This window comes from Chrysochloris asiatica, unplaced genomic scaffold, assembly GCF_000296735.1.
Source record: "Chrysochloris asiatica unplaced genomic scaffold, ChrAsi1.0 scaffold00015, whole genome shotgun sequence".
NCBI classification, from domain to species: domain Eukaryota; kingdom Metazoa; phylum Chordata; class Mammalia; order Afrosoricida; family Chrysochloridae; genus Chrysochloris; species Chrysochloris asiatica.
In genome coordinates, this window is record NW_006408533.1 from 20,338,927 (window position 1) to 20,351,874 (window position 12,948).

Below are 12,948 nucleotides of genomic sequence, written 5' to 3' on the forward strand. Positions count from 1 at the left end.
TCTCTCATACTTTGGACATATTGTCTGGAGGGACCAGTCACTGGAGAAGGATATCATGTTTGGTAAGGTGGAGGGTCAGAGAAAAAGAGGAAGAACCCCAATGAGATGGATTGGCCAAGTGGCAGCATAAACAGGGTCAAGCGTGGCAACAATAGTGAGGTTGGTCCAAGATCGGGCAGTGTTTCGTTCTGCTGTGCATAACGTTGCTATGAGTCGGTAGCTACTCGATGGCACCTAACAATAACAACAGTTGATACTGCATGGTTTGCAATCTAAGGTGTAGGTCAGGATTGCATCATCTCACCATTCTCGTGCAAGTTGGACACTGACCAAAAAACCCTAGGACTGACTATATGAAGAAGAACACAGTATCAGGATGGGAGGATGACTTATTGACAATCTGCAAATATACAGATGACACAACCTGGTTTGTTGAAATCAAATAAGACTTGAAGAACTTACTCCTTTGTTTCCAACTTTCACATTCAAATCACCAAACCAAATTCAAAAGAAACGTACTGCCATTGAGTCAATTATGACTCATAAGGACCCTGTGTAGGATTTCTGAGACAATGAATCTTTACAGGATCTGTTGTTGTTGTTGTTATGTGCTGTCGAGTAGATTCTGACTTGTAGTGCCCCTGTGCATGGTTTCTGAGGAGCAGCTGGTGGGTTTGAACTGCAGACCTTTTGGTTCACAGTGCAATGCTTGTCCTACAGCACCATACCAGGAGCAGACAGCCTCACTTCCCGCCTTGGATTCTCTGCTGGGTTTAAATTACCAACTTTATGGCTTGCATTTCAGTGCTTATCGTACAACATCACCAGGACATTCCAATTACTAGTAATTATCAATGCATTTTTGTTTCATGTTTGATTAATTTCAGATTATAGAAGTTGGAAACAATTTTCAATTTCTTCACCTATGACATTAGTGGTTTGTAAGTTTGAAAACAGTTACAGTAACTGGCCTTACTTATAGATATATCATTGACAGCATTGTAGTTCAGGATAGATCTTGAAATATTTCTCTGATGATGAATGTGATATTATTTCCCTTCATTTTGTCATTCCTAGCATAGTAGACCATATGACTGTCTAATGGCCCATACTAGTTTATCTCAGTATACTGATGCCAAGGATATCTATTTTAATTCTTTCCATTTGTTTTTGACAACTTCTAATTTTCCTAAATTCATAGGTCATAAATGCACTCCCTGATTACTGAGGGATGTTTATACCTGTTTCTTCTCATTTTGAGTTTTGTCATAATTGACCAATGAAGGTACTGAAAGCTTTACTTCATACATGTTATTAAGACTGATTCTAACTTGAGGCAACAGCTCTTCTCGTATAGTTATACTATGAATAAGGTACACCAAAGAATAACTGATACCTTTGAATTAATGGCATTGAGAAAGAATACTGAGTATACTGTGAACTACAAGAGAACAAACAAATCTGTTTTGGACAATGTATAGCCAGAACGCTCCCTAGAAGCAAAGATGGAGATGCTTTGTCTCACATACCTTAGACATGTTGTCAGGAGGAACCAGTCTCTGGAGAATGAAATCATGATCAGTAAAGCAGAGGGCAGCTAGAAAGAGGAAGACTCTTGATGGGATGGAACTGACACAGTACCTGTGACAATGGGCTGAAACATAGTAACAGTTATGAGGATGATGCAGGGCGGAGTAGTGTTTTGTTCCGTTGTATATAGGATCCTTATAAGTCAGAACTGATTCTGGTGCGGTGCTGTGGGTTAATGTGCCAGACTGCAAAGCCGTTTGAACTACAGGGTCGGTGGTTCAAGCTCACCAGTCGCCCCTTGGAAACCCTATAGAAGGTCGTTATGGGTCCGAACAGACTCGACGGCACTTAACAACAACAACAATCCTGGTGTGGCGCTGTGGGCTAATGCGCCAGACTGCAAAGCCATTTGAACTGCAAGATTAGTGGTTCAAGCTCACCAGATGCTCCTCAGAAGCCCAATACAGGGTCGCTATGGGTTGGAACCAACTCGACAGCACTTCACAACAAAAACAAGAACCACAACAACAAATACATCCAAAAAAGAAACCAAATTCAACCTACTGGTTTCTGAGTTCTGGTTGTACTGGTATCTTCTTTGTTACTGTAAGTTATTACTAACTCCCCCTTCTTACCCTTTTCTGTGATTGAATAATTCCTACTCATTCTACTTCATTTTAATCCTACTTACTCTTCAAAGTCCTGTCAATATCTCAGCATTCAGTAGGCCTTCCTCTGTTAAAGCAGACCCAAGGGACCATTATTCCCCTGAGTTCCTATAAATCTTACTGTATGTATTATTTTCACTTGGAATATAGATTTGACAATGTAGATATAACAGACTTCTCCCTTTTATAGTGTTTAGAAGAGTGAGTTTTCTCATTTTGGAAAGAATTCCTTTTTGGATTACCTTAAGCATTACTTTCATTTGGATGATGCCAGTCAACACTTGCAAGATAGCATACAGAAATAAATTTCAGTGTGTGACTTTTCCTCATTGTTTTGTGGAGATATTTAAATAACAGAAAAATAAAAGATGTCTATAGTGTGGACATACATTTTTGCTGTTGTTAAGTGCTGTCAAAGTCTGTCCCAACTCATAGTGACCCTGTATAGAGTTTCCAAGGAGCAGCTGGTGGGTTTGAACCATCGACCTTTCATTTAGCAGTCCAGTGCTTGTCATACAGAGCCACACCAGGACTTTCGATACACATATCTCACACTTAATGTTGTTGTTAGGTGTTGTCAAGTCAGTTCTGACTCACAGCAACCCTATGCACAACAGAATGAAACACTACCCAGTCCTACACAATCCTCACAATTGTTACACTTAAGTCCTTTGCTGTTGCTACTGTGCCAATTCATCTCATTGTGGGTGTTCTTCTTTTGCACTAACTTTCCAAATCTTTACCAATCAGGATTTCCTTCTCCAGGGACTGGTTCCTCCTGATTGCATATCTGCAATAAGAGAGACAAAGTATCACCATCCTAGCTTCTAAAGAGCATTCTGGCTGTACTTCTCAGCACAGATTTGTTATTCTGATAGTCCATAGTACTTGTAATATTCTTCTTTGTTTTTGTCGTTAAGTGTCCTGGAGTTGGTTCCAACCCATAGCAACTCTGTATAGGGTTTCTGAGGAGTAACTGGTGAGCTTGAACCTCCTACCTCATGGTTTACACTGACTTTGCAGCCCAGCGCATTAACCCGCAGCACCATACCAGGACTACAACACCATAATTCAAGCACATCAATTCTTCTGTGGTTATCTTTATTCATTTTTCAACTGTCAAAATCACATGAAGAAACTGGAAATACCAAGGCTTGGGTCAAATGCATCTTGGTCCTCACACTGATACCTTTGTTCATGAACACTTTAAAGAGGGCTTGTACAACAGATGTGCCTAATGCAATCATTCAAAATGAAAAAAGCAACATTTACCTAAGGTCAAAGTTGAGAAGGGATGTTGAGGTGAGTGGATTGGAAACCGGAACCGCAGGGAAGCAGTGAGGTAAATATTGTTACATGGAATGCATTGCAATCATTGAGATGAAACAAAGTGTATGAATTGTTGAATGTAAAACTGATGATCCTGACTGTAAACCTTCACTCAATTCACAATAAACAGTTTAAAAAAAAAAAGATTGCAGGCTTTTTCTAATATGTATAAAGAGAACCCTGGAAAATATATATGGGAATGGCTATTAAGGATGTGGGATAAATTTGAAAGGAACATACAACTAAATCAATCTGAATTTATTGATATGGGCCCACTGAGCACAAATTCTTCATTCATTGTTGCAGCTCGAAAGGCTAGGAAAGGAAGTAACATGAAGCATTTATTGGATGGTGATCTACAGTAAATGAAGGGGAAGAACTAAATATGCCTTGGTATACAGTAAAAGAATGTATATAATGACTTAGAGTGGATTTATCAGGCTAAACCCATAGACCCACACAAAGAATGCCCAGAGGACAGACACACCTTTTACCACAATAATTTTGTGAAGGAATAAGTTTGTGAAGGGATCCCCAGCCTCCTTGAGACTGCTGTTATTGCTATTTTGTGTAAATCAGATTTGACAATGTGAACTGCCTAATTGAATTTAGACACCTGACTTCGATGGCTATAGTAGTAGAGTGTCATGGAGTCTGCTGCAACTCCTAGTAACCCTGCATAGAATTTCCAAGGCTATAAATCTTTACAGGAGCAGAAAGCCTCATCTTTCTCCCATGGAACCACTGGTAGTTTTGAACTGCTGACCTTGAGGGTAGCAGCCTGACTTATAACCAATATGCTACCAGAGTTCCTCGCTTGTGGTGGTGGTAGGGGCCAACAAAGATAAGGTGGGCATGGTGACTGTAATTGAGAGAAAAGTCAAAGTAGTAATCAGAATAGTCTGACTTATGTGGACTTATGGTGCTGGGTGCTTAGGCAGGGTGTCCCTAGGAATAAAATAAATGGGAGATCTACTAAATATTTACTTGATCTATCCAAGTGTAAGAATTCTAGGTCAAGTGAACTATAGCCTAACTTGAATCTCAAGAAGAGAAAGTCATAGCCCCTCAATCAATTCCCAGATTTGAGCCAGTTGACAGACCCAGAACCCTTTTAATGAAGGGAGATCAGGTCCTCTAAAAGAAGGACAAAATTTTATACTGTTAGTCTTTCTCCCAGCATTCCCCAAAGAGATCTATGACCTTTTATAAGAATTCATTGGGCAAAAGAAAATAATTAGTTTCTAGAGACTACTGGTCACTGGATCTGAATTGACACTGATTTCAGAAGGTCAAAGTGTCACTGTGGTCCACCACTCAGAATGGAGGTATATAGAGGTCGAGTTATTAAAAGAGTTTTAGCAAAGGTCCTTCTCACAGTGGATCAGTGAAGTCCCCATCCTTTAGTGAGCTCCCCAGCTCCAGAATGCATAATTGGAATAGATATACAGCAACTGGCAGAAAGCTACACTGAATTCCTGACATGTGGAATTAGGGCTATTACGGTAGGAAAAGCCAAGTGGAAGACATTAGAACTGCCTCTACCTAGAAAGATTGTAAACCAAAAGTTTTAACATGTTCCGGAAGGAATTGCAGAGATTAGTGCCACCATCAAGGACTTAAATGATGCAGGGGTGTGATTCCGACCACATCCCCAACTAACTCATCTATTTGGTCTGTGCAAAAAATGTGTGGGTCTTGGAGAACGACAGTGGATTATCATAAACTTAACCAGGTAGTGACTTCAATTGAAGCTACTATTCCATATGTGGTTTCATTGCCTGAGCAAATTATTGAATCTCCTGGTACCTGGTTTGCAGCTATTAATCTAGCTAGTACCATTTTCTCAATTCCTGTTTCAAAGGATCACTAAAAGCAGTTTGCCTTCAGCTGGTAAGGCCAGCAATACCATCCTACTCCTGAGTCATATTAACTCACCAAAACTATGCCATAATTTAGTCCACAGGGACTTGACCACCTTTCCTTGTCACAAGACACCACAGTGGTCCATTACATTAATGGCATTATGCTGATTGGATCTAGTAAGGCAGAAGCATCAGTAACTCTAAACTTACTGGTGAAACATCTGTGTTGTTGTTGTTAAGTGCTGTCAATCCTGTATAGGGTTTCTGAATAGCAGCTGCTAAATTTGAATCAGTTCAAACACACCAGTCACTCCTCAGAAACTCTATACAAGATTGCTGTTGAGTTGGAAACCACTCGATTATACTTCATTACAACAACAGCAGCAATGATGTTCCTCATCCTGAAGCAGCTTGCTCAATAGAATAATGCTATGGCCTTCTAAGGACTCAATAAAGGTGCCAATGAGGTGGCAATGCTTTGCAGATTTGAGGCAATGTTCTCCAAGAGGCTCTGTATGTTTTAAACCAGCATCCAATATGTGGGGCTGTTTCTCTGATAGCTAGGAATCATGAGTTCGCGAACCAAGGGGTGGAAATGGAAGTAACACCACTCATTATTATTACTCCTACTGACCCACTTGTAATTTTTTGTTCTCCTTCCTTGGTACTCTGTGATAGATGTTTTAGTTTTAAAGAAAGGACTACTCCCACCTGGAGATGTAAATCTGATACCATTGAACTATAAGTAAAAAATGTCCTAGGTCACTTTGACTTCTCATGCCTCTGGATCAACAGTCAAAGAAGGGAGTTTCTGTGTTTGGTGGTGTGATTGCTACTGATTACCAAGGGGACATCAGATTGATAATACATAATGGAGGTAAGGAAGTAAAAAAGAACATATGTGGAACCTGGGAGATTTCTTAAGATATCTTTAAGTACCACCATGACTTGTGATGAAAACCAATGGTAAACTATAGGATCCCAATTCTGACATGACTACTCATGGCCCACAGCCTTCAGAAATTAAGTTTTGGCTCACTTCATCAGGTAAAGAACCATGACCAGCTGAATTGCTTGCTGAGAGCAAAGGGAATCTGAAATGGGTGGTGGAAGATGGTAGTTACAAATGTCAGATATGCCATGTGACAAGTTGCAGAATAGGAACTATAATTGGTATGAATCTTTTTTCCTTGTATGTATACATCAAATGTTTTTGTTTTGTTCACCTATAAAACATAAGTTGTAAATGGGGTTAGTATATTTTCAGTTGTATGTGTGTTAATTGTATAAAGTTAGGTACAAGCATGACTTTAAAATTGTCTTTATTTAGAAGTTATGTATAGTTTAAGGAGACTGGTACAGATGCCATGTTGACAAGGGGTTAGCTATGACAGTGAAGACTTTCTGTCAACTTGAATGGTTCAGGATTCACACCATCTGGCTTGTCACTGGACTTGAGTCAGTGGCCAGCTCTATTGTCTCCTGATCCTTGGAGTCATCAGCAGTCTGCCATCTTACCTGACCAAGAAGAAAATAGTGATGTGGATCCTCACATTGCCTTGGGAAGATAGTTACTGTTTGCCACTTCTGTGAAATCCTTTGCTTTAAAAACAAAAACAAAAACAAATCCTAAAATGCATGCATTATTGAAGTACGAGCTGAAAAACTTGTATCGTAGTTTGGGGCTCAATTTCTAATTAATTAATTTCCCAACATAATCTCCTGAAATGAAGGTTTGCCTTTGACCTCTCTTTGAGTAGACCTGAACCAAAGAAAACACAGGATGTGAATAGATGAAAGGCATATGAGTGCTAATGTGGCTCTGTACGATAAGCAATGAGTTGTTAAAAGCAAGGTGTTGTTATTGTTAAGTGCCATCATGTCAGTTCTGACTCATAACAACCCTGTATATTGTTTCCAAGGAGCTTCTGGTGAATTTGAACCAGAGGCCTTGAGGTTCAAACTGACATTGAGGTCAAGCACTTATCCTATGACACCATAGGTGGTTCAAATCCACCAGCTCCTTGGAAACCCACTATACAGTTTCTAAGAATTAGAACTGACTTGATGGCACTGAAGAACAACAACAATGAAATGTAAGCCCATAATAGAAGATGCAATTACCAGAGTTCTAGAATTCACAATAGAAAAGAATACACCATGAAACTGGGCTAAGAATAGAATCATTGACAAATAAATATTCCATGAAATTGGCACCAAGGTTATGGTTTCTCACTTTATTATCAAGCAGTTGAATCTTTCTGAGTAAAAGGACAGACATTTAAAAATACTTTCCGTTTAAAATTAGACATCTGAAGTGGCACATGATACAAAACTGGAGACAAAATACATAAATTGTCATTTGAAAAGTGAAAGTTACATAATCTATGATCAAGGTCCCTCCTCCATCTTCATTTTTCTTCTTTGTTAAAAAATAATAATAAAACAAATCTTTCTAGGAATGCATTAGAAGTCAATGACAAAATAATAGAAAATGCTGACAGGTAGAAATTCCTTCCAAGAAAATTAATCTAACGTCTGATGTTCTGAGCAAATTCTGACATCAAGCCTGGTCTGAACAGGAAATCTTCCCAAGGTCTCAGTGCACCTGCAAGAATCTTTGAGGTGGGTAGACACATGATTGTGAAATAATTTACCATAGCCATGCTCTCGTTTCATTTCATAACTTGTAAATCATGTCTCAAAAAGGCAAAAGGTCAAGGCAACATCAACGCTTGGGATACAGGATAACTAAGAATTTGCTGAATTGTCTGGCAGAACTGTTTTTGGATTCCAGTTTTGAAGGTGAGAATTGGACTCCTGAATTGGAGTTTAGGATTTATACATCAAGTTCAAACCCAAAGCCCTTTATATAAACAAACCCACCAAAAAGTCTATCAACAAATTAACAGGTACCAACATTTTGAAACCAGGACACAAATACTGCTACACTTAGTATCAGTGAAAGAAGAAATACAGAGAACCAAAATAAACAATTCCAGAATTCCCTGTAATCTCATCGAGCTCATCACAAATCTTTGTTAAGAGACAGGAACTCTGTGGGTGGCAAATGTAACTACTGAAGTGTCTAATGACGATAAGAGTATATATCCAGTCATATTTGATAGAAACTTTAGGATGAAAAAAAAACTAACAACAACAACAAAAAAAACTCCTATTGACTTCAAAGACATTCTTGAACTGAGAGAGAATAAGTAAAGTGATGACATTATCAAACAAAATAGAAAACAGAATTTTTCAGTCTATAAAATGTTTTGAAGTGACCTTGAAAAATAAAACACAACACCTCTTTGCCATCAAGTCATTTCCTATGCACAGCAAGCCTATATAGAGTTTCTGAGACTATGAATCTTTATTGGAGCAGATAGCTCCATCTTTCTCCCATGGAGAGGCCAGTGCATTTGAAGCACAAATCTTACAATTATCATCTAATTTCTTAACCCCCAGTGCCACCGTTGTTGTTAGTGCCTTCGAGTCAATTCCAACTCATAGTGATACTATGCACAATAGAATGAAACACTGCCCGGTCCTGCACCATCCTCACGATTGTTGTTAAGCTTGAGCCCAATGCTGCTGCCTTCATGCCAGTTGATCTCAGTGGGGTTCTTACTCTTTTTTACTCCCTTTTACCTAGCATGATGTTTTTCTTTAGCAACTGGTTCCTCTTGATAATATGTTCAAAGTATGAGAGACGATGTCTTGCCATTCTTTCTTCTATGGAGCCTTCTGGCTGTACTTCTTTCAACACAGATTTATTTGTTCTTTTGGCAGCCGATGGTACATTTAAAATTCTTCTCCAACACCGTAACTCAAATGCATCAATTCTTCTACGGTCTTCCTTATTCTTTGTCCAACTTTCACATGCATATGAGGCTATTGATAATACCATGGTTTAGGTCAGACACATCTTATTCCTCAAACTGACACTTTGTTCTTGAACACTTTAAAGAGCTCTTGTGTAGCAGAGTTACTTAATGCCGTACGAGGTTTGATTTCTTGACTGCTGGTTCCATGAGTATTGATAGTGGATCCAAGCAAAATGAAATCTTTGACAATTTCAATCTTTTCTCCATTTATCTGGATGTTATTTATTGGTCCAGTGGTGAGGAGATTTGTTTTCTTTATATTGAGGTGCAATCCGTACTGAAGGCTGTGACCTTTGATCTTCATAAATAAATATTTAAAGTCCTGTTCACTTTCAACAAGCAAGGTTGTAATATATGCATATTGCAGTCTGTCAATTAGTCTTCCTCCAAACATTATGCCAACTTCTTTATATAATGCGTTTCTTGTATTGTTTGCTCAGTATACAGATTGCATAAGTATGATGAAAGAATACAATTCTGGGACACATCTTTTTGGATTTTAAGCAATTTAAAGTCCCCTTGTTCTGCTTGAATGATTGCCTCTTGGTCTACATACAGCTTCCTCACGAGCACAATTCAGTGTTCTGGAATACCCATTCTTTGCAATGTTATGCAGAACGTGTCATGATTCACACAGCTGAAATCATTTGTGTAGTCAATAAAGCACAGATAAACATCTTTCTGGTATTCTCTGCTCTCAGCCATGGTCCATCTGATGTCAGCACTGATATCCCTCTTTGCACGTGCTTGTCTAAATCTGTCTTAAACTCAAGTGTCACTAGGACTTCCTTAAAAACTACCTTAGGCAGATTTTATATTATACTACTCACATTTCTGCATGCTATCTTTATTTGTTTTTGTCTCATTAAATAAAACATGCATTTCTAATAAGCAGATGCTTAATGATTTACTTATCTGGAGGTGGCTTATCGTGAAATAGTAATTTTCTGGATGCTAATAAAGAATCTACATGCTCACAAATGTTGTTGTCATTGTTAAATGCCGTTGAGTTGGTTTTGACTCACAGCAATCTTGTGTAGGGTTTCCAAGGAGTGGCTGGTGGGTTTGAACCATAAACCTTGCACAAATATGGATCTTTTATAATTGGTTAGACTGGTAGCTGTATCCCAAATTTCCCCCAAATCACCAAGTTTGTAGTTAGGGCTTCACTAAGCAAAACTTCCAGTGTTGCATCAGTATGTTAAACTATTTCAAGAAAAAATATGTAGGGTAGCTTATAAACAATCATCCTATGAATTATAAGTCTGTGGCAATGAAACCAATTGGCTCAGTAATTGAAAATCATTCCCCAAAGAGAATTGTTTCCTGATGACTTTACAAGTAGATTCTAACAAATAATAAATAAATAATTTCAATGTTATGCATGCTTGTCAAAATATAGGGGGAAAAGGGACACTTCCAAATCACTTGTGAAACTTAAAGGAAAAAAAAAAAACAAAACTTGTCCTTATAGTTCTATAAAGATTTCATCCCAGAAAACCCCTTGGAACAATTCTACTCTGTCACAAGACATCCTATGAAATGCAATCAGCTTCATGGCACAAAACAACAAAAGCAAGCATATCAGTGATAACAAAACAGGAGAACAGTACTAAAGAGGAACTTTACAAAAAGATTATATAAACACAGTATGAAAGTCCTAGGACACCTAGCAATCTGAGAGCAGTGGAAAAAAACATTTGTCATCACCAACTTGAGTTTAACCACGAAGATGTTTTAAAGTATTGTTGCCCATCAGATATGCAAAATAGTCACCAGGTTATGGGAGAAAAAATAAAATTACTATCTAAAAAGATGAACAAAAAGTATTTGACAAAATATCAACATACAGACTTGAAATTCTTTGGAAAACAGAAATATAAAGGAAGAATAGAAACTACCTTAATCTGATAAAGAATATTGGAAAAGCCAAATTCAGAGTTTCTGGTGAAATTTGGAAACTTTCACTTTGAAATTAAGATTAAGAAAAGGATGTCTGTTTCTACCACTTTTATTTACATAGGTCTAGGCTGTGTTGTTTGGTTGCTATGTGGCGTGGAGTCGGTCCCGACTCATAGCGACCCTGTACAGGGTTTCCTAGGCTGTAAATCTTTACGGGAGCAGAACACCTTATCTTTCTCCCACGGAACAGCTGGTAGTTTCGAACTGCTGACCTTGCAGCTTGCAGTGCGATTCGTAACCACTACGCTCTGTAGCCACTATATTGTAGCAATATGTGAATAGACAGACAAATTACCAGATACATAGTAGGTAGAGTAATACTACAAATGCGAGTCCAAAACCTACTGCTATCCAGCTGATTCTGACTCATAGTGACCCAATTTTGAGACTAAATCTTTATGGGAACATACAGAGTCATTTTTTTCCCTCTAAGCAACTAACAATTATGTCATTCTCTACAAACACTTTCGGATGATAAGATATAGAAACAAGTCCTGGTGAAGCAGTGTTTAAATGCTCAACTGATAACTGACCAGCCACTCTCAGAGAAAAGTGTGATAGTCTGCTCCCATAAAGATTTATTGTTGTTGTTAGGTATCATCAATTGGGTTCCAAAACATAGTGACTATATTCTCACCTTGGTTGCCATGTTTGCATCTGTTTGTTACAGCCACTGTGCTAATCAGTCTCAGTGAGGGTCTTGCTCTTTTTTGCTGACCCTCTACTTAACCAAACATGGTAGTCTTCTCCAGGGACTTGTCCCTTCTGATAACATGTCCTAAGTCCATGAAACCACATCTAGCTATCCTCGCTTTTAAGGAACATTCTGGCTGCACCTCTTCTAAGATAGATATGTTCTTTCTTTTGGCAGTCCATGGTGTTTTCAATATTTTTTACCAACACCACAATTCAAAGACATCAATTTTTCTCTAGTCTTCCCTGTTTACCATTTAGATTTCACATACATATGAGGACTTTGAAAATACCATGGTATGGGTCAGGTGCACCTTAATCATCAATGTGATATCTTTGCTCTTTAATACTTTAAAAATGCCTTTTGCAACAGATTTGCCCAATGCACTAAGTCATTTGATACTTTGCTTGCTGTTTCCATGGGCATTGATTCAAGATTCAAGTAAGATGAAATCCTTGATAAGTTAAATATTTTCTTTGCTTATAATAATGTTGTGGATTGGTCCAATTGAGAGAATTTTGTGTGTGTGTTGAGGTATAACTTATACTGAAGGCTATCATCTTGTATCTTTATCAGTAAGTGCTGCAAGCCATCTTCACTTTCTGCAAGAAAAGTTCTGACATCTGAATTTTTCTCCATTCCTGTTGCCATGTATTTCTTCATATACTTCAGATTCTTAGATTATTTTCTCATCTTTGGAAGCCCTATGTGCTATGTTGTTGTTGATAGGTACCATGGAGTCAGCACTGATTCATAGTGACCCTATGCACAACAGAACGAAACACTGCCTGGTCCCGGGCCAACCTCACAATTGTTGCCATGCTTGAGCCCATTGATTCTGCCACTTGGCCAATCCATCTTGCTGGGAGTCTTCCTCTCCTTCTCTGACCCTTCACCTTACCAAACATGATATCCTTCTCTAGTGACTGGTCCCTCCTGACAATATGTCCAAAGTATGAGAGACGAAGTTTGGCCATCCTGGCCTCCAAGGAGCACTCTGGCTGACTTCTTCC